This window comes from Muscardinus avellanarius, assembly GCF_963383645.1.
Source record: "Muscardinus avellanarius genome assembly, chromosome: X".
Classification (NCBI taxonomy): domain Eukaryota; kingdom Metazoa; phylum Chordata; class Mammalia; order Rodentia; family Gliridae; genus Muscardinus; species Muscardinus avellanarius.
Genome location: NC_137792.1, coordinates 16,505,003 through 16,530,333, shown reverse-complemented (window position 1 = coordinate 16,530,333; position 25,331 = coordinate 16,505,003). Strand labels below are relative to the sequence as shown.

Here is a 25,331-nt window from a genome sequence, read left to right as displayed (position 1 = left end):
TACTCCAGTGAAATTTAAAATTATTTACTCAATTTAAATAAAAATGTATTAATTGATATTATAAATGTATATTTTACTAAATGTTTATATCTGTGTTTTTATAATGGAGCATAATGCATAATGTATATTTTTTTAATTCACATTGTTTAATCAGTTCAGTTAATGAAAATATAAAAATTTATGAGTTAATATATGACAGTGGAAATTTAACAATTTTTGCAAATAATACATTATTAGGTTTTTGCATTATTGACAAGCTATACTGAAGAAAGAGTAACTGCATTAAATCTTAATTCATTACGGTCATGTTCCATAAACATCTTGCAAACTTCTATGGCATCCTCTAATAAAGTTTCAGCACTAGTTTTCCCATGGTTAATTTCCCACCCATGTAATACATAGAGACATACATCTAATACATAGAGATGCCCATCCACATGTACTAATGCAATAAAATGAAGACCTACTTTTTCATTTATACTTGATGCCTCAGTAAGACCTTCACATGAGTAACTCGAACAGCAAATAGTGTTATAGTTTTTCAGGTATCTGGCTCGTTCTTCAGGGCTCATTGACACAAACTCCTCTGCATAGTCTTTCAAGGTTGATCCAGATTCAAAGTACATCTCGCCTTTATTATTTGTAATTACATAGATCAAACCAATTGTTCCACAGGCATTGTTGATGTTTTGCTTCATCAAATACACTGATGATGTAACATCCTGTCCTTGAGATTTTATTTTTTCTCTCCCTTCTGTTCTACTTCATACATTTCTGTAATAGGGAAGAGAAATAGCATGGCACAGACTGGTCTTGGTATTATGCTAAGGAGTTCAGGATCCATTCCATATACATACTCCATATACATCCTAAATTTCCGGTTAGGATGCAGACCTAAATGTTTGAGAAATTGGTTGGTGACCTCAGAATTGTTCTCCATTGAACATCAGTGCAGACCCTCCATGGCCACTCTGCCTGGCCCCTCACAAACTCTGTTTGTAGTTTCTACTAACAGTGCTAAAAGCAATTCAAACACCTTTTAAATATGCTTTTATTGGTGCATTATAGTCTCACATCATAATGTAAATCATGTTGACAGTGAAATATATGCACACTACAAACTCTTTAAAATAAGATTTTCTTGATTCCCCCAAACTATAAGGATAGTTGTAATATTAGTTTCACAGAATTCATTCCTTTATTCAACTATTAAAAATTTTATTCAGCTATTAAAAACACTTTTAGCATCTATTTGGTTCAGATTGTGCATAGTCTTTGATATATTCTGTGACTGACATTTTATAACTTTATTCTGGCACATAAAGAGAATGACATCTAATAACCTCCTTGTACCTGATCCACTCTTATGTGTATATCCTACATGCCTTTTTTCTAGTTTTTCTGTTTTTATAGCTTCATCATTTATATTAATGTGCATACATTTTTAAAAATATTTTCAGTAGAATTGAAATAATGAGCTAACTACTTCATACTCTATAAATTTCCATTTTTTCAATCAGAATATGTGACTCTCCAAGAATCCAATTTATTGATGATTTCTTGATATTCAGTTTTGAATATCAAATATTTAGTGGCCCAGGGATACTAAATAGATTTTTACCATTCCATCAAGATATACTATATTTGTTTTTAAGGCAATTTATGATGGTGGTGCAAAGCAAAAATGTCCTCTCTTATTCATGGGTCCTATTTTACTTGAAATATTCATGGGTTACTATTTTACTTGAAAAGTATATGATTACTTCCTACATGAATTTAATTTAATATACCTTTGAATAGCATTTTAGATTATGTAAATAGGTTTATTTTCTTCAATGTGTCAGGCTTCAGTCAAGTAAAACTTAATATAGCTCACTATTGTTGACACTGAACATAAAACTATTGAAACATTTTCTTTGACAGGACTTGAGTAGCATCATTCTACAGAATAACAGATTTGGGGAAAAACAGAATTCATGCTCTTTTAAAATCTGCCATATCAATAAACTGTTGTGATCACACACCTATGCTTCTATATTTGTTAAATGTACAGGTCTTGGAACCTCTTCCCCTATTTTTACAACATATCTTACCCTGTTTCCCGCCCAAGATACTCTTCTCTATACATTCTTAGTCTTTATTATCACATATTCCTATTGATTCCAAGGGAAACATTTTTGAAGATTCTCATCTATATATTTAGAACCAGAAGATTCTGCTTTTCCATTCAGTTTATTGCATTAGATATATGCATGATGTACTGGATTGTGTGAAATCAAATTTTAAGCATGGGTGAACTTAAATATTGCCCTCTTCCTTTCTTTCTTTCTCTTTCTTTTATTTATTGCAATTTTTTACATTTCATCCTTCAAATTTTATAAGTCTACTTCCTCAGCAAATGAAATGTGTCATGAAGGGTAAGAGGAACAAATTTAGAGAAAAAAGTAAAAGGGAGATCCAGAGTCAAAATAGATGGAATCATAAAGGGCACTAGCAACAAATAACTGCTTGCCATATTGGGACACTGTGGGAGATTCCCAAGTTGCCCAGAGATGCTATTAAATTCACACTGCCTGATTTTATTCTATTCTCTTAGGATTTACAGCAACTGCCAAAATTCACTTGAAGTTTTTCCAGGCTATTCTCCACCTTCTCTTCCATATTTTTAATGTTCCCAAAAGCCGCTGATAGGGGTTAATGGGAAAGAATGTAGACTTTTTTCCCTTTTTAAACCTAGAGTAAAATAATCGTGTTCAAGGGATTCTTCGGGTTCTCTGTGAAGGCACAGTGATCTAAGTAATCTCTTAAGTACTGTTTGTTCCAGTGCTTTTACAAACGTTTTCACCAAAACTGTTACAATAGAAAGGTAAACTTTGTGAGTAGAAGATAGAGCATAGTGATTTTAAGTATACAAATACAAGCAAATTATCATGTCAATTCTGTCAGCAAGAAATGCCTTTAGCTGCAAGAAGTAGTAATTTCACCCAAGAAGATGATCAAAGGAAATGATGGTAAGTAGTCTCAGTGCAGATGCCCCTCTGTGTCATAAAGGATCTACATTCTTTCTCTTTCTGTGGCCCACAATCTTACAGGCACTGGCCTTGTGTCTTTATGATTTGATGTCCTCATAGCAAGTGATTTCTATAGCTCCAGTAGTGAAGATCATGAAGAAGGAAAAGAGCTGATTCTGACACACCTTTCAATTTTACCAGAAAAACAAACATTTTCTATACAGTCCCTTACTTCTTACTGCTAGGATCTGAGTCATATGATCATTTCCAGTTTCTGGAAGGTTGGAAACCTAATTTTTTTTTGTGTGTGTGTGTGTGTGTATGTTTGTGTGTGTGTTAGTGAGGATTGAACCAAGAGTCATTCTACTGCTGAGCCATAACCCCAGCCCTTTTATTTTATTTTATTTTTATAGGGTCTCACTAAATTGCTGAGACTGTTCTTGAACCTGTAATTTTTCTTTCTCAGCCTCCCAGGTACAGGAAGGTGTGAGCTACCACACCCAGCTATTTTCTGTCCTTTATTCAAGAAGAAAAAGAGAGTGAATTGGTTACAGTCATTGAGTCAGGCAACGAAGAGTCTGCCACACAAACTAAACTTACTATAATTTATGAATCCTTATATCATATACTATAAGTACATTACACTAGTAGATACACTCATGAAAATATGTATTGTAAGAACAAATCTACAATGCCTTATCATAATTACACTATTTATTCCTGCACATAAATCCTCAAGTGAATTAGTAGGGGAAAATTACCATGAGTTAAAGGTGATTTATGAAAAATATCAGTCATTTTATTAAAATGTTACAATTATATTAAAATTATTTATTATGTTTAAATAATTTGATGAAAAAATATTTTAAAAATTACTGAAATCTTTTCTTCATAATTTAAAAATTAGCCACATTAACCCTTTCCTGAAGTTTTTAAATAAAGCAGATAAAGTAACATTGTCTTTATTTGAAAAACAATATGGTGAGTAGAGTTTTGAGAAATTAAATGCATGACATTGAAATCTATAATCATTAGGCTTCTAATGAGGATGCTTCTGACAAGCAATTATTGAAGCTTCAGTGGTTTAGATGAATCATTTTCATTCTTTGACTTTGTTACTTATGAGCCGTATTCTTTTTTAATTGTGGACTGAGTATATTTCAAATGATGTTGATAATACTTATTGATGAGTGAATTGCACAGGATTGTGAAATTTGGTTTCAATTGAACAAGAATAGTCAAACAACTGAGCAATTAAATTTATTATAATCAACAGAGCTCCTGCAACATCAGCCTAAAATGACATTATGGAATATAATTTAATTTATACATATTGTGTATAAATTGTGCTAATATAACTATGGGGCAGTGATTCAGGATCACTGACTAATATTTCAAGTTGGATAAACGTTTAGAAATCATCTTCTGTTACCTCATGTAGGCAGTAAATTAGATTTAAAATTTAGCTCCCTTATGACTTCAAATTAAGTACCTTAGTGTAGAAGATTAAGAGACTTGATCAAGGTTATATAACTAGTTATATAAAGAGCTAGTACCAAAATTCCTTAACTCTTGTAACTCTTGTGTGAGTATACAATTTACTAGCTTTCTATTTTTTCTGTAAGTTATGGTCATGTCACTATTTTACTTGCTACTTTGTGTGTGTGTGTGTGTGTCTGTGTGTGTTGCTAGGGATTGAATTTAGGGGCATTCTACTTTTGGGCAATACCCTCAGACCTTTTTTATTTTTATTTTGAAGCAGGTTATTGCTTAGTTGCTGAGGCTGGCCTCAAACCTGCAACCCTCCTGTCTTGGCCTCCCAAGTACTGGGATTACAAGTATGTGCCACCATGCCTCACAGCTATTTTAATTTTATATACTACTTCACAAAGCGGATAGAAATAAAAGCCATGAGCCATCCCAGATTTATATATTAATGTATGAGATGTATGAAATTGAAGGACCTGCATAAATATCTAATATAGTCTAGCAAATAAATAATAATACATGTAGCTAGAAAAAAAGTCTTGGATTTAAGAAAAAGCAAAATACCTTCTCAAAATGAGATAACAGAATAATGGCTCTCCACTGTATTCCCTATATTGTGTTCTCAAAGACACCATTTTGATGGGAGGACAATGAAAATATCTGTTGCAGTAAGGTGATTTAGTTCTCAACTGGGGGGTAATAAAAGTACTTAGAGAATGAAAGGAGGTTTTCTATCCACTCCATTTGTATTCTCTAAGGTTTTCCAGTGTCAAAGTTTACTTGAAAATCTAAAAATAGTTTTTAATTTTCCCCACAAAAATATTTTTCATGTAATACAATACTAGATAATAACAATAGCTAATACTTAGTAAGCTCTTGTATCTAGAACTCCACTGCATGCTTCAAAGGCTGTTTCTTATTGACATTCAGAAAAATCCTGAGATAATGTAGTCATTAGAACTGATCACAAATGCCTTCTTGTTCTTTTAGGCAATGATAGAATTGCTCTTTCCTTTCCTCTCCCATGGAGTTAAGTATTTCATATGTCTTGTTTTTAGCCAATAAAATGTGAGTGGGAGTGATGATTGCCATATCTTTGTGACAGCTTTAAGAGCCAGTGTGCAATTCATCAGGATCTCTATGTCCTCTGCCATTTCAGTTAACAAAACTTTAAAGAGTGGCATCCTGCATTGGGAGTCACTAGAGCACAGTTCTTAGCTGCTTTAAAAATAAAAATGTACAGGGATTAAGAAGTAAACTTGGTATTAAGCTACCAAGATTTTGAGAACTATTTAATACTGCTGCAGATCCCACTCCATTATGACTGATACCTGTGATAATAATAATAATATAATATATTATAATATAATTATATTATATTATTATCTTCTTCCCTTCACAAATGTATAAAATGAAGATAAGTACTTTGTGCATGATAAAAGCACTAGTTAAGTAGAACCAGTATTTAGATGAAAGAGTCCAACTCCAGAGTTTACATGTTTAACCACCAGTTTATATAACCAAAGCAATATACTTCCTGTGAAGAGAAAATGACCATGATTATGATACAGTCTTTTATTTAAGATTATTACTTTGGTTCCCTTAAACTTTGTTTTTCACACTCATAAACTACTTATACAACAGGTAAAGTTCACTCTTACTTTAGTAGCATATTTCTAAATGTTGTTGCATTCAGGGAAGAAAAAAATAAAAGAGCATGGATATGTCATCAATACCTCTCTCTTGAGATCCTTTGCAGTATCCCTCTATTTGCTATAAAAAAATAACACAGACCTAGTGTTTTAAATAAAAGTGTATTTAGACACATTTCTGGAGGCCAGGACGCCTAAGGACAAGGCACTGATCAGTTTGGTTCCTAGTGAGGGCTCTTATCCTGGCCTGTAGGCAGTCACCTTCTCCCTATGTCTTCATATGGCAAAGAGAAAGGGAGAGAGTTGGTTTCTTCCTCTTCTTATGAGCATGCCAGCCCTATGAGATTCAGGACCCAGGCTTATTTATCTCATTATAGGCCTTGTCTCCAAATACAGTAACACTGGGGACTAGGGCTTCAACATATAAGGCTCTGGGTGGGACACTAATATTCCATACATAACAATCTCCCAGGAACCCTGAGAAATTTAAGAAAGCTTTAATAATAAAGGCTTATTCCTTTCTGGTTTCCTGTGGTTCCTGTCTCTATACATGGAACTGGAATGAAATTCAAATGAAAAGAATCTATTAGCTAGGTGTGGTAGTACGTGCATGTAATTCCTGTACTTGGGATGCTGAGACAGGATGATCCCAGGTTCGAGGCCATCCTCAGCGTCTTAGCAAGACCTTCAGCAACTTAACAATACTCTGTTTCAAAATAAAAAATAAAATATGCCTGGGGGTGTAGCTCAGAGGTAGAAAGCCCCTGGGTGCAATCTCCAGCACTAAAAAAATATTTAATATTTAATTAACACATTTTAAGCATTAATTTGTGCTAGACTATTCTATAATAAGGTACAGCAATGAACAAAAGGCTTTCCTCAATTTAATTTATACTCTACTGGAAGAAAATAGACTTATTTATTATATTATGTTAGGAAGTAATATGTTAATAAAAGTCAAGTAAATATATATGATAGGATCCAGAACCGCTACTTTTTCAATGATAGCCAGATAAGCACTCTAAGATGAGGTGACTTTTATGCAGAGATCAATATTTATAGTTTCAACGTCCTTAACTATTAAACTGAAAAGACAATGAGGGAGCATATTCTCAGATTCCTATATTTTACAGGAAGATAATCTGGGCTCTAAAACAAGAGTTGGCAAACATTTTCTTTAAAGACCCAGGTGGTAAATATTTTTAGTTTTACAATCTATACAGTGGCCATCATTACTTCTCAACTCTGCTGTGGTAGCCAAAAAGAGCCTGGGAGAACACATAAACAAAGTGTGGCTATATTCAAATGAAACTATTTACAAAACCAGGCAATAGGTAAGATTTGTCTATCTCCAATCTAAAACAATGAAATGACTTTCCAAAGGTTACACATTTGATAGTTGAAGACAGAAGAGGGACAAACATGTTTCTTTTGTCACTGAAAACAACAAAGTTATCTTTAGAGCAGTTAGTCATAGATAAGAGTTAGGATTAAATAAATAATAACATGCCAGGGGTGAAAAACTTACACAGTTTTGGCACCTGAATTAATTTAAAGGAGAGAACTCTCTTTGTTTGGGAAAATAAATTGATAAGCTGTTTCTGGGAGAAGCTGATGCCTGAAAGGCCAGTTTTTTTCTAGAAGCAATGAAACAACAGGGATGACTCAGTCATTCAGTATTAGAAATAAGCAGAAGTTAGAGGGGAAAGGAGAGAGCAAGAAAGGAAAAAGAAAGGTAGAGAAAGAAGGAAAAGCCTATCATCTGATCAGATTGTCTAAATGTGTTTTAAGAAAAAGATTCTTAATAAATTTGTATTTAGATGAGTTATAACAAGAAAGACTTCTTACTGGCCTCCAAAATTAAGTAAATCCTGATATATAAATCAAAAAGCTTTTATGAATGGGCTTTTGAAGATGTCCATGTAGGAACTGGAGGAATGAAATAAGGAAGCTGAGTTTCTTGCCTGGGCCAATTCTTTTTTGTGTGTGGCATTGAATTAAATATCAACCTTCTATAGTGCAACCATCTGCTTTCTCTATTCCTGTAGTTAAAGACTGCCAGGGAAAGTCCTGTCAACAGGGCATACCAGGCTATTTATAAATAGAAAAAATCTCCAACCTGAAAGGGGTTCCACTCAATGGGTTCCCATGAGCTCATTGCAACAGCTATGTGAAACCTCCATTCTGCTCAAAACATCAAGCTTTCTCCTCCCTCTCTCCACTTATCAAACATTAACCTGACATTTTAGAAATAAAATAAAATTAGTTGACAACTCCTTAATCTCCCTTTACCACCTAACAAACCAATCAAGGAAACTTTGTGGCATCTTATTTCCTCGCTATGAAAAGATAGGACTGCCTCTCTTTTATATGGTGAATTCTGCCACCTCATGAACTCTGCACTATTTATTATACCTTTTTACTTTCATATACCAAACTCTTTCATGGAATCAAATCCTTCACTTTAGACCTTAAGTTATTGCTATTAAAAACCAATCAAGGCTGGGCATAATGGCGCATGCTTGTAATCCCAGTACTTGAGAAGCTGAGACAGTAGGATCACACAGGTTTGAAGCCAGCCTCAGCTACTTAGTGAGACCCTGTTTCCAAATAAAGTATAAAATAGGTCTGGGCCGGGCATGGTGGCACACTTTTGTAATCCCCATGCTTGGGAGGCAGAGACAGGAGGATTGTGCAGGTTCTTAGTGAGACCCTGTTTCTAAAAATAAAAAAAAAGTATAAAATAGGTCTGCGCAGGGCTTCCAGGAACCCCAGTACCACCAAAAAAAAAAAAAAAAATAGGTCTGGGAGTATAGCCCGGAAATAGAAAAGCCCCTGGGTTCCACCCCCAGTAGCACACACACACACACACACACACACACACACACAAAGACCCTTTTTCATCCTACATACCACTACCATCTATTATATTCTTCCTCTCTAACTGAATTATTCAAATAGATGTTAGGGAAATAGTCATTTCTAATTCCTCTCTCAACCCACTCTAATCTAAGACATTTTTCTATCACTGTCTTGTCACTAAATCCAATGAAAAATTTAGATTCATTCATTACTCGAGATTGCCACAGAATGTGATATTTTTCATCCTTCCCATTTTGAAAAACAACTTTAGCCCTTTGACTTTCCAGTCATTGTTTTGACCTGTTTTATTATTTTTCCTCTCCTCTAACTTCCCACTGAATCCTTATTTTCAGTTTTACAGTCCTCTACTTCCTGGTTACCTAACATTTCAGTTTCTGAATACCAAAACTTAAACTCTTTATTCTTCTTCCTCCGTCTTCTCTAAGTGATCTTATTCAGAGTCTTAATTAGCACCCATGATTTGGTAAGTCAAATTTTAATTTATATAGAATAAAATTCTCCTTGGAACTATAGACTAATACTCCAAATGTTTTTAACATCTCTCTATGGATATAATCATTCTCTGTCAAGATAAAATCTATGATCTCCCTATTTGTTCTTCTTAAATGGTAGAATGGATGATACTACCAACCACTTATATAAGAAAGAAACCTAGCACTAATTTCTGCTCTCTTCTAAACTTCAAACCCTCAGATCCAATTCATTACAAAGCTGTCAGTTTTACTTATTAAACAGTTGTTGAATTGCCTACATCTTTCCATATCTACTCCCATTACCATAGCCCAAGCTATCTCTAACCCTCCAATGGACTATTGAAATAGATTCCTACCTTCTCATTTAAACACTTGGCCTCCCCATCAACTCATTATCCAAACTAGAGTACCTAGGGTGCTATTTTCAAATATAAAACTGATTATATTATATCCCATATGTCAGTGGATTTATATGATAATTTGGATAATGACCACAATCCATAATATGGCCTTCAATTTCTTACATGACACTGCTATTTTCTCTAGCATCACATCCTAACAGGATGACCTTTGTTTGTGACTTCCTTCCCAACTACAGAGCCTCTCATATTATAGTTTCCTGGGTATGGCATTTTCTTTCCTTTTTCTTTAGCTGAGTCAATTCTTACTATTCTTTTGGATTATATAATAATAGCCATTTTGTCAAAAACCTGTATCTAACCTCCTAGACTAGACATGATTTATTTATTATGCTTTTGTAGCACCATACTCCTCCATCCTAGTATTTATCATTCATAATGCTCCTTATATTCATGTGATCATTTAACAAATGTCTCTTCCCTATACTAGCCTATTACTTCCCTACAAGCAGCCTAGTTTCTCATGCATACTCTAGCCTAACAAATAATAGACCTTCAATAATCAATTTGTAAGTGAACAATGAATGAATGATGCTATACGAAATACACTTGGTAGTAAAAGCACTAGTTCAGAAAAAACAGGGGACTAGGGCTGGAGGTCACCATGAGATTGTGATCTCTCTGAGAATAGGCAGAAATTTAGAGAATAACATTTAACTCCTGCAAGAAATTGAGAATTAAACAAACTTCTCTAAGTTATAGCTGACATCTGGATTACAGTAAAATTTGCCCAGTATATGCAGAGTGTGACTCCAATGTGGAATCAAGAAGGGCTAAAAACAAATTTCAACTTGATGGTGTTACATGGGACCTGTAAGGGGAAGAAAATGCATTTTGGACTGATCTCTGCAGTGGCAAATAAGGGCTTCACCTGCCAAATGACTTGACAATTTTGTGAATTTTTCGTAGTGGTCACTTCACTCTGATATTTTATAAGGTAGCTTTTTTTTCCTCAAAAGTATGTCTCATTAAAAAATAAAGAGTTAATTGGTATGTATTATCAAGTAAGGTCCAAATTCAATTTTCACTGGAGTTATCACACAGAGGGACATCACACCTGCTATATAAGAGCCAATCATGCTGAGTAAAGCCTACTTAAACAAGTCTTAATAGTCTTTTTTTTGCTGGCTGGGAGGGATCATTGCCGTCACGGAACATATCATATTTTACATCTTGGGTTTTATAGGTGTTGGATAAAGTTATGATTTCAGGTATTAATCTAGGTCCTTCATCAATTCCCTGGCAAGCATCCAAAGCTTCATGACTTGATTCCCCCAATTAATCATTTTCCTTTTTGACTTAGATTGCTCACAGCTGTGATCAAACATTGGCATAGGTCCTAACAAGGAGGAGCATACAAGAGCTGTTATTGGGCAAATAATAGAAGCTGTCACATAACCTGTGTTTAGTTACAGAAAGTTTGCAAACTTAAAAAATGCTGGCTGTTGGGCTACTGAAAGAGTCTCATTGAGAAGTAAACCTGTTATTTAGATTTGTATAGTATTTTTTTGCCTAAGATTTGGAATCATACTACTTGGGAATCATTTTCATAAGGTATAAAAATACTTCATGAAGGATTCTGAGGGCAACTCAATATAGATAAAGTTGTGGGGATTTACAAAAAGAAAAAGCCTTATTTTTTGGTGGTACTGGGGTACCTGGAAGCCCTTCTACCTCTGGGCTACACTCCCAGACCTATTTTATACTTTTTATTTGGAAACAGGGTCTCTTAAGCCAGTGCGGCTGGCTTTGAACCTGTGCAATCCTCCTGTCTCTGCCTCCCAAACGTGGGGATTACAAGCGTGTGCCACCATGCCCAAAACAAGAAAAGGCATTTTTACATATAATTAATGTACAAATGTGATAAAAAACTGTTGAAACAGAATAGATATACATGTCTATCCTATCTGAATAATTAATCATTAGGGACAAAGTTTTACAATTCATCATTAATCTTTAGAGACAATGGCAAAATTTGTATTCCCCCATCTACTGACCGTATATTACCTTTATGAAGAAAAAAAATATTAAGCTAGAGTAGTCTTAACACAGTAGATCCAGATAAATTTAGGGCCCATTCCTTAATTAGATACTATTTTAATTTTATGACAAGAAATTCATGCATATTCCAGATCTCCAAGCATCAGAGAAGTTGATAAATTTTCCCATGTTCATATAACTACTCTTTACATATCTGAGATTAAACCCAATTTAATAATATAATCTAGATCTCAAGCCTTTAGCCAGTGTCTCAGTCACTCTCTTATTTTTTCAGGGCTTAATTATGATTTAAACAGAAGTAATCAACAGGAGTATAGATAATGACTACATTAATGTATCTCCTCACTTTTCATAAAACAGTTGTTCTATGAAATTATTGTTTACTAAAGGAGAACTTCATTTAACAAATGGAGTCATTCTTCAGAGATTTGAATTCTATAAATTGCCCTTTTATATCAAAGGCTTATTAAAACATATCCAGTAAGAGAATACAAATCCTGTATTTTGAAGATTATGATAGAAGTAGATATTTTCACCCAGACTTGGAGGGTTTAAATATTATCAGTAAGAAGGTAAAAAATGAATTTAATCCTAAACTTTTTATATGCATAATCATTTTATTCAAAAATTTATAAAATTCACTGTCACAGATTTTCAGTCCAATATAATCTCTAAGAATTCATTGGTTATGTAATTGATATTGTTAAAAACTGTTTAAATAAATGTACATTAACACTTTCTTACCCAAAGAAGCTTCCACACTCACTAAAAAAAAATTGCTAGTACAGAAGTCTCTTGAGAAGAGAAAGTTTTTTTTTTTTTTTCAGTACTGTGGATGGAACCCAGGGACATTGTACCTCTGAGCTATACCTCCAGCCCTAGTTTTTAGTCTTTTTAATTTTTGAAACAGGGTCTCACTGAGTTGCGAAGGGCCTCACTAAGTAGCTGAAGCTGTCTGCGAACCATGATCCTCCAGTCTCCACTGGAATTGCAAGCATGTGCCACCGTTCCCGGCACAGAAAGTTTGTGTGTGTGTGTCACCAGAAAAACAGACTTTGAAAGGTTTTAGTATATTTCTGAGATTATTCTCCTGTGAATTGGAAGCTTAAAATAAAGAGGTAATGTTATTCAACCTGCCTCAGGGTATTGATCCAGATTGCTTTAAGATCTATATATCCTCTCTTTAGAATTCTTTTCTGAAAAATTTGGAAGCGACACAATAGATGCCTTCAAATTCCTATAGAAAAGAAGCAAAAACAGACGAAGAATCTTTTTGAAAATATATGAACAAGTCAGCAAGATAATAGGTGAAATCCTCAGAGGTAACAAATAATAATAAAGTAAATCAGTGACTCTAGAGATGTAAGTCACCTCTCAAACCAGTGTTTTCCTTAACAGCTTTAGCCACATAAGGAAAATAGGAGCTGAAGATTCATGAAATATGTAGAACCAAATTCAATGTTATCAAATATACCTTGGCTCAAGGTTTACACACTCAGTGAAAATATTCCTTAAATGTGCTTTACAAAGGAAGATAGCAAGGAAAATCTCCTACGTCTAAATTTTGGATATGAATAAATCAGGTAGATTAATCTCTCCTAAAATGTGTTTGGGCCTTAATTTATATTTTCTGTATGGTCCAAAAAACCATAATCCAAGGAATAACACTAGTTCTGTACTAGGTAGTAATGCACCCAGGTGCCTGGGAGAAAAAAATAAAAATCTTCCCTAAAAAGAACATAACTTCTATCAGTATCTTCAAGTACAATGGCTAACTTATTCTTTGAACAAACAATAAAAAGGCTCTGAAACATGTTAAGTGTGAAGACATCTTTACCACATTAAATGCTATGTTTCCTGTATTATAATTCTATCTATAATTGTTTTGCTTTATATTAATGTTTGTGTTATTTGCTTTTTATTTTTGATTTGTCCATAGTATTTTTTCATGATCATTTTGCTTCTTAATGGACACCATCTTTTAGAAGTTTCTTTAGTGGAAGTCATTAACCATCTAGTTATAACTTAGTTATAATTTGCAGGAAAATAGAACTGGAGAGCATCATGGTATAAGCCAGATATAGAAAGACAAATATCACATATTTTCTTCCAAGTATATAAACTAGAGGAAGTAAAAAGGGAGATGTGTCATGAATGTAAAAGGGGGAGATGGTGTAGAAAAAGAAGATTGGACCCTTACCTAATCCCATATACAAATATTAACTCAAAATAGATAAAAGACCTAAATATAAATCTTAAGACTATAAACTTTTAGAAGAAAATCTGGGTCATAACTCTTCACAACATTGAAATTGGCAGTGATTTTTTGGATATGATTTCAATGGCACAGGCAACAGAAGAGTATACAAACTCCCTAAAAAAATTGTATATCCAAAGACAATGTAAACAGAGTTAAAAGTTACTGATTGAATGGGATATTAGGTAAGGGTCCAATTTTATTCTTTCATGTAATTATTATTTTTCAACAATATTTAGTTAAAAGATTATTATTTCCCTCACCAAATGTTCATGGAAACCTTGTCAAAAATAACTTGACAATATATGAAAGAATTTAGCTCTAGGCTTTTATTTAACTCCAATGGTTTATATATCTGCCTTTAGAACAGTACTACACTGTTTCAATTATTGTAGCTTTATATGTTTTGAAATCAGAAAATATATAGCTTCTAGCTTTGTTCTTTTTCGAGATCGTTTTGGGTATCTAGAGACCATATTCTATATTAGGATAGAATTTTTTCTGAAAAATAAATATATAAATATATGATAGTTTCACCTAAAAAAAAGAAAAGAAAAAATATTCTCTGATAAGAAGAAAGCAAAAAGAAATATTGAAATGTTATCTTTAAGTTATCAAAAGCTTGGTATCAGACAAATGAAACTGTTATGTGAGATTATCATTTTTAATTTTGGATAAATTGCTATAATACTAGATGTCAACCACTAAGCCAAGCATGGGAAGGAGGGATGTGGAGGGAATGGGGTGGGGATTGGGTGGGGGCTGACTGGGTGATGTGTGCATGTATGTCTACAAAAGTTTGTATCCCACTATGATGTATGAATACAGTGTACCAATAAAAAATTTAAAAAAAAGAAAAAGAGGATTGGGTATGGTAAAGTAATGGGAGGTAATTGAGTATAAATTTGATCAAACTGTATTATAAACATGTAGAAACATGCCACAATGAAACCCACTGTTCTTTATAGTTTATATGTGCCCTAAGATAATTTAATGGTTATAAACATATTGATTTGTATATATTCCCAATACATGTGTATATGAAAAAATAATAAATACTTAGATATTTTAAAAAGAAATTATAAGTCTTTAGGCCAAGAGATATGTTTACCATGATTTAAACATTATAAAATTTATACATTTATCAAAAATCACTATGCTTTTAAATAACAATTAAAAATAATTTAATGTGGGTACATTCCTGTAATCCCAGGACTTGAGTAGCTGAGACAGGAGGACTGAGGGTTCAAGGCCAGCCTCAGCAACTTAGACTCACAGCAACCTGTCAAGACCTTGGCAAGAAATAAAAGGACTGAAGGTGTATATCTCAGAGGTGGAATTCCCCTGAGTTCGGTATACACACACACACACACACACACACACTAAAATAAAAGAATAGCTCTGCCATTTGCAACTTTCATGAAACGAGATAGTTATAATAAGACAAATAAGCTAGGCACAGAAACACATGTACCGTGTGATCTAACACATATGTGGAATCTAATAAAGTTGATCTCATAAAATTTAAGAGAAGAATAATCATTTCCAGAAGTCAGGGAGAACAAAGGGAAGGTACAGGATAGGGAAAAGCTGATCAATGGAAACTAAGTTATAGTTAGATGGCAGTAAGAAGTTCTAATGTGCTCTTGGGTAATGATAAATAGTCAAAATGCATCGTATATTTTTCAAAAAACTAGAAGGAAACATTTTGAATTTTTCCTGAGTAAGTAAAAGATAAATGTTTACAGATATATTTAACATGATTTAAATATTACACAATATAAATATATTCAAATACCACATAGTACTTTATAAATATATACAATTTTTGTTTTTGTGTATTTGTTTTTATTTTTTAAACAAGTTTTTGTTTAAAAAATTTAATCAGGAAGAGAGCACTATGTATGTTCTAGTAAAATTTGTAAGTGTATCTGGAAGAGTATCAGTAGAAATCCCAACGTCTTTAATGTAAAATATATTATTACATGTTTCATCTCAGTATCTTTATGTTTTAGAGTCAGATGGCAAGCAATGTGCATTCTCTGCTTTTCTAGAACCACTTTATTAAGATATGATTGACATTTTAAAGAGGTACACATTTTTATACTTTTATTAGTACATTGCAATTATACATCATAGGTTCAATGTGATACAAACATACATGTACATAGCTCTTAATACATTTCTTTGCACATCCCACCTGCTCCCCGTCTTCCTCCCCACACGTTAGTGAGATTGGCAGTAATAACCTCACTTATTGCCGAAGCATTATTTGAACTGTTTCCTTCTTCAATCCTCCCTCTTCCTGTCCCTAACCCCCTTTCCCAAACACCTTCTACTACTCTGCAAGACTCTTTCTACATTAAAGTCCCTTATGTTTCCTATTTTCTCTTTAGCTTATATATTAATGAAACCATACATCCCTTGATCTTCTGAAACTGGTAGCATTATATCCTGCAGTTTCATACCTTTTTCTGCAAATGATACAATTTTGCCCTTCTTTATGGCTGTGTAAAAATCCATTGTGTGTATGTATCACATCTTATATATCTATTCACCAACTGACAGACACCTATCCTCTCTTTTGTTTTTAATCTTGAAATTCACTTTACTTCTTTCCATGTTAGAAAACCTATTTTCTGGAAACCATTTCTTATTTTCTCTCATTTTGTTGGGCCATATTCTATAATACCTTTCTGAGAAACGGGGCTGAGAAATAGTAAGAAAATATTCTTGAGATTTTTTCATGCAATAAAGCCTTATAATTGTATAATTATAACTGCATAATTGGACATAGAATCCTAGGTTATAAATATTATTCCTCAAATATTTGAAATCATAAATACCACATCAATGGATTGGAAGACAACATAGAAGAGATGTTAATTCTCCCCATGTTGATCTATAGGTTTACAGCAATTCCTATTAAAACCCTAGCAAAAGTTTTTGTGTACATACATAAGCTTATTCTAAAATTAACTTTGGAAAATACAAGCAGTAGATTAAACAAATCTTGAAGCCAAAGAATAAAATGCTAGAACCACTCCACCAGATTTTAAAGCTTAACATATAGCTAAAGTAAACAAAACAGTGTGGTAATTACGGTGAAATAGAAACATAAATCTATGTTATAGAAAGAGAACCTAAAAATAGAAACATACGATATGTCTAATTTATATTTTATGAAGGGAAAGTGCAATTTAATGGAGTATAAATAGCCACTTCAACAAATAATACTAGAAAAATTAGACACCGTAAGAAAGAGATAGTAACTTTTGAACACTGCCCTAACTGGATACCACAGGCACCCATGACCCAGCCTAAGAAACTGATCATGACTAAAACAATTGAGAAATATCGCATTTCTACCCATTTCCCCAGACATCTCCTTGCTTTGTTTTAGAAGTAAACACCAACCTAAAAGAAGTATTATCATGGAATCAGTTTTAGTAAACATAAAGAGCTTTAGGACACAGTTCTCTTGAAGCATCATTTCTATATTCGAATGAAGAATATTAAGTCCCAGCATCTTCCAATACTTTTCAAATGTAAGCAGCATTTCCTATCATCTTTTCCTTTATACTCTATCAAATATAGATTTTTTTCAAGATGTAAAACAACATCAAAGTGAATTTTTTGCCATCCTACAGGATAATCTTTAAGATTACTTTGGTACAGCTGGGCAAAAGTGGGGAAGAGCTCAGTGAGTGCTGTGTGCATGCATGCCTCTATCACCCTGAACTTCATCGAGATGTATGATTACAATGCACAAATTAAAAAATAAGACTGAACACACCTACTCCATTTTCACCCATTAAAAACCCAGAGAACATTTCTATAAAAAAACTGCCATAAGAAAAAACAACACTCTGCTTTCAAATACTAAAGTGGAGAAGTTTTCTCTAATTTCAAAGATTTCTTCATTTAGTTCATTTTTTAATTGCTTTGGATACTTAAAAAAGTAAAATAATGATTCAAGAGAGCAGAGGTGGCAACAGCATGTTAACCATTCTGGTCATATCCTCCAAACCAAATGTCAGCTCATGCCCTTGTTAGCACTATGAGGAAACACTTCTGGTACAAAGCTTGATTACATGAATACTCTTAAATTATGTCCAAAGTGGTCACTCAAGCAATTCGGAAAAGCTACAATTAAAGCCACAGTTTGCAATAACCTCATGTTAATGGAGAAATGTAAACTATGTTCTCAAGCATAAGAATGTGTTCAATATCTGATAGATGATTTCCTTTATAAACCAAAATTAAAACTTAGTTGTATTCCTTTAATTTTATTTCTCTAACTTAAAAATAAAATGCTATAAAACATTTAAATTATTTATATTTGCTAGTTTGAAAGTGATGCTAGAAAATATATTCTATGTTAATAAAGCAATATAACAATCTTCAAATTATTCATTTTCAACGGTCTCTCCTTTTTGTAGACTCTGGAAATATTTTCATGTTTTGAATTAATATTAAACTCTTAAGCTATATCAGCTTAGAGTTTTGGGTTATGGTAACTTAATTTCTAATGAAAGTTACATTTAATTCATACATAATCTATATATACATATGTATATTATGTGTACATATATACATATGTACTCATATATAGGCATATATGTAAAGTTTTCTTATTATCTATTAAATTAAGAAGTATTTGATTATTGCTCAAATAAGGGCTTCAGCCTTTATTAATTCATATTTGTATAGTCCACTTTTCTTCAAAATGTAATTGAGTCTTCCTTCAATAATACTATATGCTATCTCTTTGTAAACCAGAAAAATATAGAACCATTCCAAAAAAGTGAAATAAGGAAACATAAGTCAGGGTTGTGCTAATTGTTTAGCAGAAGCAAGGTAAATTACTTTGTGAACAGGTAATGCAAGCTATTCTTTAAAAAAAATGAGACCATGGTTTCACAAAAGTCAATCCAATGATTTACCAAATTTTATTTCCGATCTTTGCAGTATCATGCTTCTGTCACTATCAAGCTAAAGCAACCTAGTTGCCCAGTCCTGCACATTTTAATTTGATCAGGTGAAAACGAATGCTTTTGTAAAACAGAATCTTTACCTCTGTGAGACTGTTTCCTCATCTGTGAAGTGCCCATAATATTATCCTCTTAGGGATTTGTTAGAATTAGGTGAATCATGTACATGAAGCTGGTTAGCACACAACCTGCCAAATAATGCCACTTAATGTGAGATTACTGTCATTGATACTGCCAGGAAGCTTTTTAAAAATGACAACAATTTATCCCAAAATATCCAAATACATAAAAGAAAAATTGGTTTTGAGTATTTAAATATTTCTTTTAACAATGGCCACCTTCTTCTGCTTCTTTTTCACTGCAGAAAAATTGTGATTAAAAAGTATGGGTAAGATCCAGATCTCCCCAGTCTGATGTTATAGTCACAACCTCTCTAAGCCAGCTGGTATCAGGAATTAGCTGTAGGTCAGGAAAAATGAAAGTTCCTACGATTACTTCTTGACCAAAGACATTAGCGCCATTCTGCAGATATTTTCAAATTCATTTTCTCATCATTTTAGCCACAGGGGTAATGTGGATTGTTTCACTGAAAGAAAACTGTGGGGCTTTACCCCGCTGTGAATAGTTATGTTCTTTAAACTTTATGGGAATATGTATAGTCAGGGAGTTTAAATCTCCCTTGAGTCATTTCTTTGTCTGCCTTGGCATGCTCTGTGCTGGTATTTTCCAGCTGCATACTAATAAGCTGAGCAATGAGGGAAGAAGCTTTCCCAGGGAAGACATAATGGCTCCATTCCACAGCTATGTGACACGAAAGCCTTAGTTGATTATCTCTGGTTAATAAGTCCTTCCCTCCTTGGATGGCTAAGTTTTGACACTGAGCTTGTACCTATATTTAGTCAAATCCTCCTTCTTTCCCCTCTTTTTTAAGTGAAAATAAAGATGTTTAAGTATTCTTTAACTACACAAAAGCATTTCAAATTACTTTTCAAGGCGGGGCATGGTGGCACACATTTGTAATCGCAGCACTTGGGAGGCTGAGACAGGAGGATCGCACAGTTTCAAAGCCAGCCTCAGCTACTTAGTGAGACTCTCAGTAACTTAGTGAGACTCTGCTTCCAAATAGTATAAAATAGGTCTGGGAGTATAGCCCAGAGGTAGAAAAGCCCCTGGTTTCCACCCCCAGTATCACCAAATAAATAAATAAATAAATAAACCAACTTTTAAAATGTAAATTGGAAAAGTTTTATTCAGGATTTTAACTTTCAAGCCTCTGCCTTCCTGAAAAAATGTTTGTGCCCTTAAATTGTAGGATTCGGATTCATTTAGTGTTAGCTGTTTTACATGGAGCATGCTCAGGGTTAAAAGAAACTGACTTGCAATATAGCTCAGGGTTCTGGAGAACACAGGTTAAAAGTCAAGGTGAGAGCAAAGGCCATCAACTTTATTTTGTTCGAGTCACTTTTTCTTTTACAAATGTTGATGTTGAAAAGAAAAATAGGAAAGATTTTAGGACTCTAAAATGAGAATGCATTTGTTCATTAATGTCAGGAAAACACACTATGAATGAAGAGTCAAAAGATACTCTTTTATGTTTAAAACTTAAGGATGAAGTGGACTTTTTCCAACTAGTTTTGATGTGTCCTTCACTATTGATTGGCTTTTCTCTATGGCCTTAAGCCACAAAACCAAATTCTCAGGGGCTCCTATTAGTAAAGGCTGATATGAAGGCATGGGTAACCATCCACTCAAAGGTGAATCATAGACATTTATCATTTATTCATAACTTGCCTGTTTTTCATAAAAGTCTACCACTTACTTGTTTTCTTCCAGCAATGATTTTATATGATTTATAATAATTATTCATAGACAAAAATGTTTCATGAGAAATAGTTTACTTTATCAAATATATAACTATATCCCCTTTAATTTCCATAGTTTTTAATTTAAGTAGTTTTATCTAACTAAGGAATAGCCGGATGCCTAATGTGCTTTTGTGATATCCATTACTTCACAGTTCTACATCTGTGATTTGTATATGTTTGGGTTGGCGATACATAACTGGATGGATAATTGATCATTTCTCTGGCTTGTAGAATGAAGATTGATTTTGCAGATACATCACTGTATTCCAAAGTCACTTTAGCGACCAATTTCACCAAAGAAGCATGTTTCAAAGTTTAATCACATCTATTTTCGGCTTCTAGATATGCTTTATTTTTTTCTAAACCCACATTATACACATAAGTCAGGTAAAAAGTAAAACTATCTTTAGGTTTTGGAACCTTTTATGTGGGCTTGAATTTCAGGCTGAAATGAAAGTGTGGAGACATAATCACTGAACCTTTTGAAAGAGTGGGTTTCCCCCTACCTCTTCGGCAAATGTAGGTAATACCTTACCAGGGACAAAAAAAAAAAAAAAATTGCTAACAAAATTCAGTGGGGGATACATTTACATAATGCATCTTTTAACAAGGGACTGAGTGAGGGCATACGTGACAATGCTAGCATGATGCTCTCTCCCTCCTGTCAATTATCCTTGAGTCACCCTGCAGTTTAAGCTTTAGGTCAATAAAATGAATTTCAAAGCAAAAGCCTTCAGCACCATGGAAGAATTAACTCTGTGGGGTTGCTTCAAAAGAGCAATAAATTTTCCATTGCTTTTACCTCATGCAATAAATTTTCTCCAATTTTTGCCTTTATTCAGAAGGGTCCTTTATTTGTATTTAATTCCATTTCTTGATAAGAATTTGTATATAAACATTTCTCTTTTTAAATACAATAAAAATCAGGAATTCAAATTGCAATTTTAAAAGTAACAAATATATGTAATGAATCCCTATCAAATATTTACAAGGAACTGTTTTGGGTTGAATATCATAATATTTTTGTCTATTTCTTTCCAATTTTCTATGCTATGCAATATGCTGTCTTCCCACGCCTAAAGAAATAATTTCCCACAGATAGGAATCAAGGCTTAAACTGACTCTCAAATTGTTGGGGATAATCTGAAACCATCTTGTTATTTTTCTTCAACAAATTCAGTTTTTAAAAATCCTCCCCCCAAAAATGTGCAAACCAATCACGTCCACATTTCTTTCATTTAAAGTAGGCTAAATAAGTGATGTGTGCATGTACGCCAGCAACATGCTTTTAACATTTTGTTTTAAAGGAGTTTTAGGTATACAGAGATATCATAAAGAGAGAAAACAGAATGATACCATATATCCTCACAGTTTTCCCTGTTACTGACTTGTGGCATTCGTGTAATACATCTATAACAATTTATGAACTGATACTGATACATATTGTTAAAATTACATAGTTTATTTGTATTTTAGTTTATATTTAAAATCTTTTCCTGTGCCAATTTCTCCCCAGACTACCACATTCTATTTCATTGTCATGTTTCTTTTAGCTCCTCTAAATTATGACAGTTTCCCAGAATCCCACATTTTTGATGACTTTGAGAATTCTAAAAATTACTAATCAGATATTTTATATAATACCTTTCATTTGAGATATGTCTCATATTTTCTTATGATTAGACTGAAGTTACAAATTTTGTAAAGAAAGACCTTAGAGGTTAAAGACCGCAGAGGTGTCATTTTTACTACAGTATATAATAAGTGCCTACTATCACTTATGACTTTGTGTTAATTCTAACTCTTGATCATCTGGCCAAGGTAAAGTTTGACATGTTTTTCTATCCTAACATTACTCTTTTTCCCCATCTTATTATTTGATTTTTGGAAATAAGTCAGTATTTGGAGCCCAAACTTTAGTTGGGAATTATGCTATGTAAATGCATATATATATTTAGTATTATTCAATCTTCTTTGAAATTTTATTCATTTACTACTGCATAGTGCCTTTCTTTATGCTTGTAAAATGTTTAATTTTACCTATTTTCTGCTTGCTTAACTTTGCAATTACTAAATGGGGGAAATATGGAAGAATCAAGCTATAATATAGGATTTCTCTGATTTTTCTATTTTTCTATTTTTCCATGAGTATTTTGAAACTACTATACTGCTATACTAGTTGCACACATATTTAGTGTTGCTATATCTTCTTGGAAAATTTATTCCTTTTCATTAGATAGAAGAATTATTTTTTACTCTTGATTTTTTCATTCCTGAAGTTAGTTTTATCTGAAATTAATATAGCCACTCCATTTTTTATTGGTGTATTGTAGTCATTCATCTTAATGGAGTACAAGATGATAGAGGCATACATGCACACATCACTTATTTAGCCCTTCCCCAATTTCCACCCCATTTCCTTCCCCCTCCATCCTTCTCATGTTTGGCTTCATAACAAAGTCAATCAGTACTCCATTTTTAAAAATAGTATTAGCCTCTCTTCTTCCATTTCACTTCTTTATATGTGAGTTGCTGAAGATTTAACCTACGGTCATTCTACCTCCAAGCTAAACCTCAGTCCTATTTTATTTTTTATTTTGAAACAAAGATCTTGATAAGTTGTTGAGGGCCTCACCAAGTTGCTGAGACTGACTTTGAACCTGTAATTTTCCTGTCTCACTCTCCCTAACACTGTGATTATAGGTATGTGCCACAATGCCTGAATCCATTCCTTTAATGTGTATATATACATTTAAAGATATTTAAAGGCATTTAAAGATATATAAAATATCAGATTATCCCCATAATATGCAGAAGCTAGGGAGAAAAAGGGTCATAGAAAGGACTCTAGATGAGGAAGGAGAAACCATACATGAGTAAATAAGGCAACCTAACTGAGGGGGATGGGAGGGAGGAAGAGGGAAATTTCCTAATGTACATGATGCATATTCGTAAACATATCAAAGTCAATCACTAAGCCAAACATGTGAAGAAGGGTTGGAGGAGTGAATGGGGTTGGAATTGGGGAAGGGCTAAGTAAGTGATGTGTGCAAGTATGCCTCTACAATCTTGTACCCCATTAAGATGTATGACTATAATGCACCAAAACAAAAATTAAGAAGGATATATAAATATTTGCATTTAAAGATACATAAATATCTTTTCATTTAAAGTGAATTTCCTATAAATAATATATAGTTGAAATTTTTAATCAGTTTTGACTTCTGTTTTTAATTTGTGTATTTATACTTTTTGCATATTAAGCAATTATAGGCTCAAGGCTAGCTTCAGCAACTTAACAAGAGCCTGTTCCAAAATAAAACTGAAATAGGGCTGAGGAAATAGCTCAGAGGTAGAATGCCCCTGGGTTAAACCACCACTATTCAAAAGAAAAAAAAATATTGATCTATCTATAGTAGGATTAATATCTACCATGTTTCTAACTATTTTCTATTGATTCCATTTGCTTTTTGTTTCATTTTTAGCCTCTCCCTTGACTTCCATGGTTTTAATTAAGCATTCTATATGATTCAATGTTTCGCCATTCTCAAAACATCAATTATACTTATTTTTGTACTTTTTTAGTGGTTGTTCTAGAGTTTGCTCCATATATATTTAACTAATATAAATCTACCTTCAAATAACATTATACTGTCTCCAGTGTAATAAAGGTCTACATGTCATCTTAGATATCTATTATACCTTGACATTCCAAATTTTGTCCTCCTACCCCTGAAGATATTTCTGTTATATAGTTAACTCACCTGTGTTCTGTAATCCCCCAATACATTATTGCTCTTAATATTTTAAACAAAGAACTATATTTTAGTTTTTAAAAGATCATAAATTATATTTTGTCCCTATTTATTCCTTCTCCAACACTCTCTCTTTGCACAGATCCAAGTCTCTGACCTATATCATTTTTCTTCTCCCTAAAGAACATCTTTAACATTCAACATTTCCTATAAGACATGTATTTGGTGAGAAATCCTTGAAAATTTTTGGCATTGTTTGGGATTAAACCCAGGATTTTTAAATGCTATAGAAGTGATCTACCACTAAGCTATATACCTAGCCCTGTATTATTATTTATTTAAGAACATATTTGTTTTCTCTCTTAAATAATATTTTTATTCAATTTAGCTTCTGAATCGCTGTTTATTTCATTTAACCCTAAATATTTTACTCCATCCTTTTCTTACTTGCACAATTTATAGCAAGAAGTATGTTGTAATTCTTATCCTTGTCCCTTTACAGGTAAGGTATTTTTGCCCTCTATTTTCCTTAA

General features: G+C 33.1%; 1 pseudogene across 1 annotated transcript; it reads right to left on the bottom strand.

Annotated features, from left to right (window-relative positions):
* Nucleotides 1-257: 257 nt before the first annotated feature.
* On the bottom strand, nucleotides 258-919 carry LOC308278793 (ubiquitin carboxyl-terminal hydrolase isozyme L3-like; annotated as a pseudogene). Its single transcript has one exon. The product of its transcript is annotated as a ubiquitin carboxyl-terminal hydrolase isozyme L3-like (transcript).
* Nucleotides 920-25,331: the final 24,412 nt, after the last annotated feature.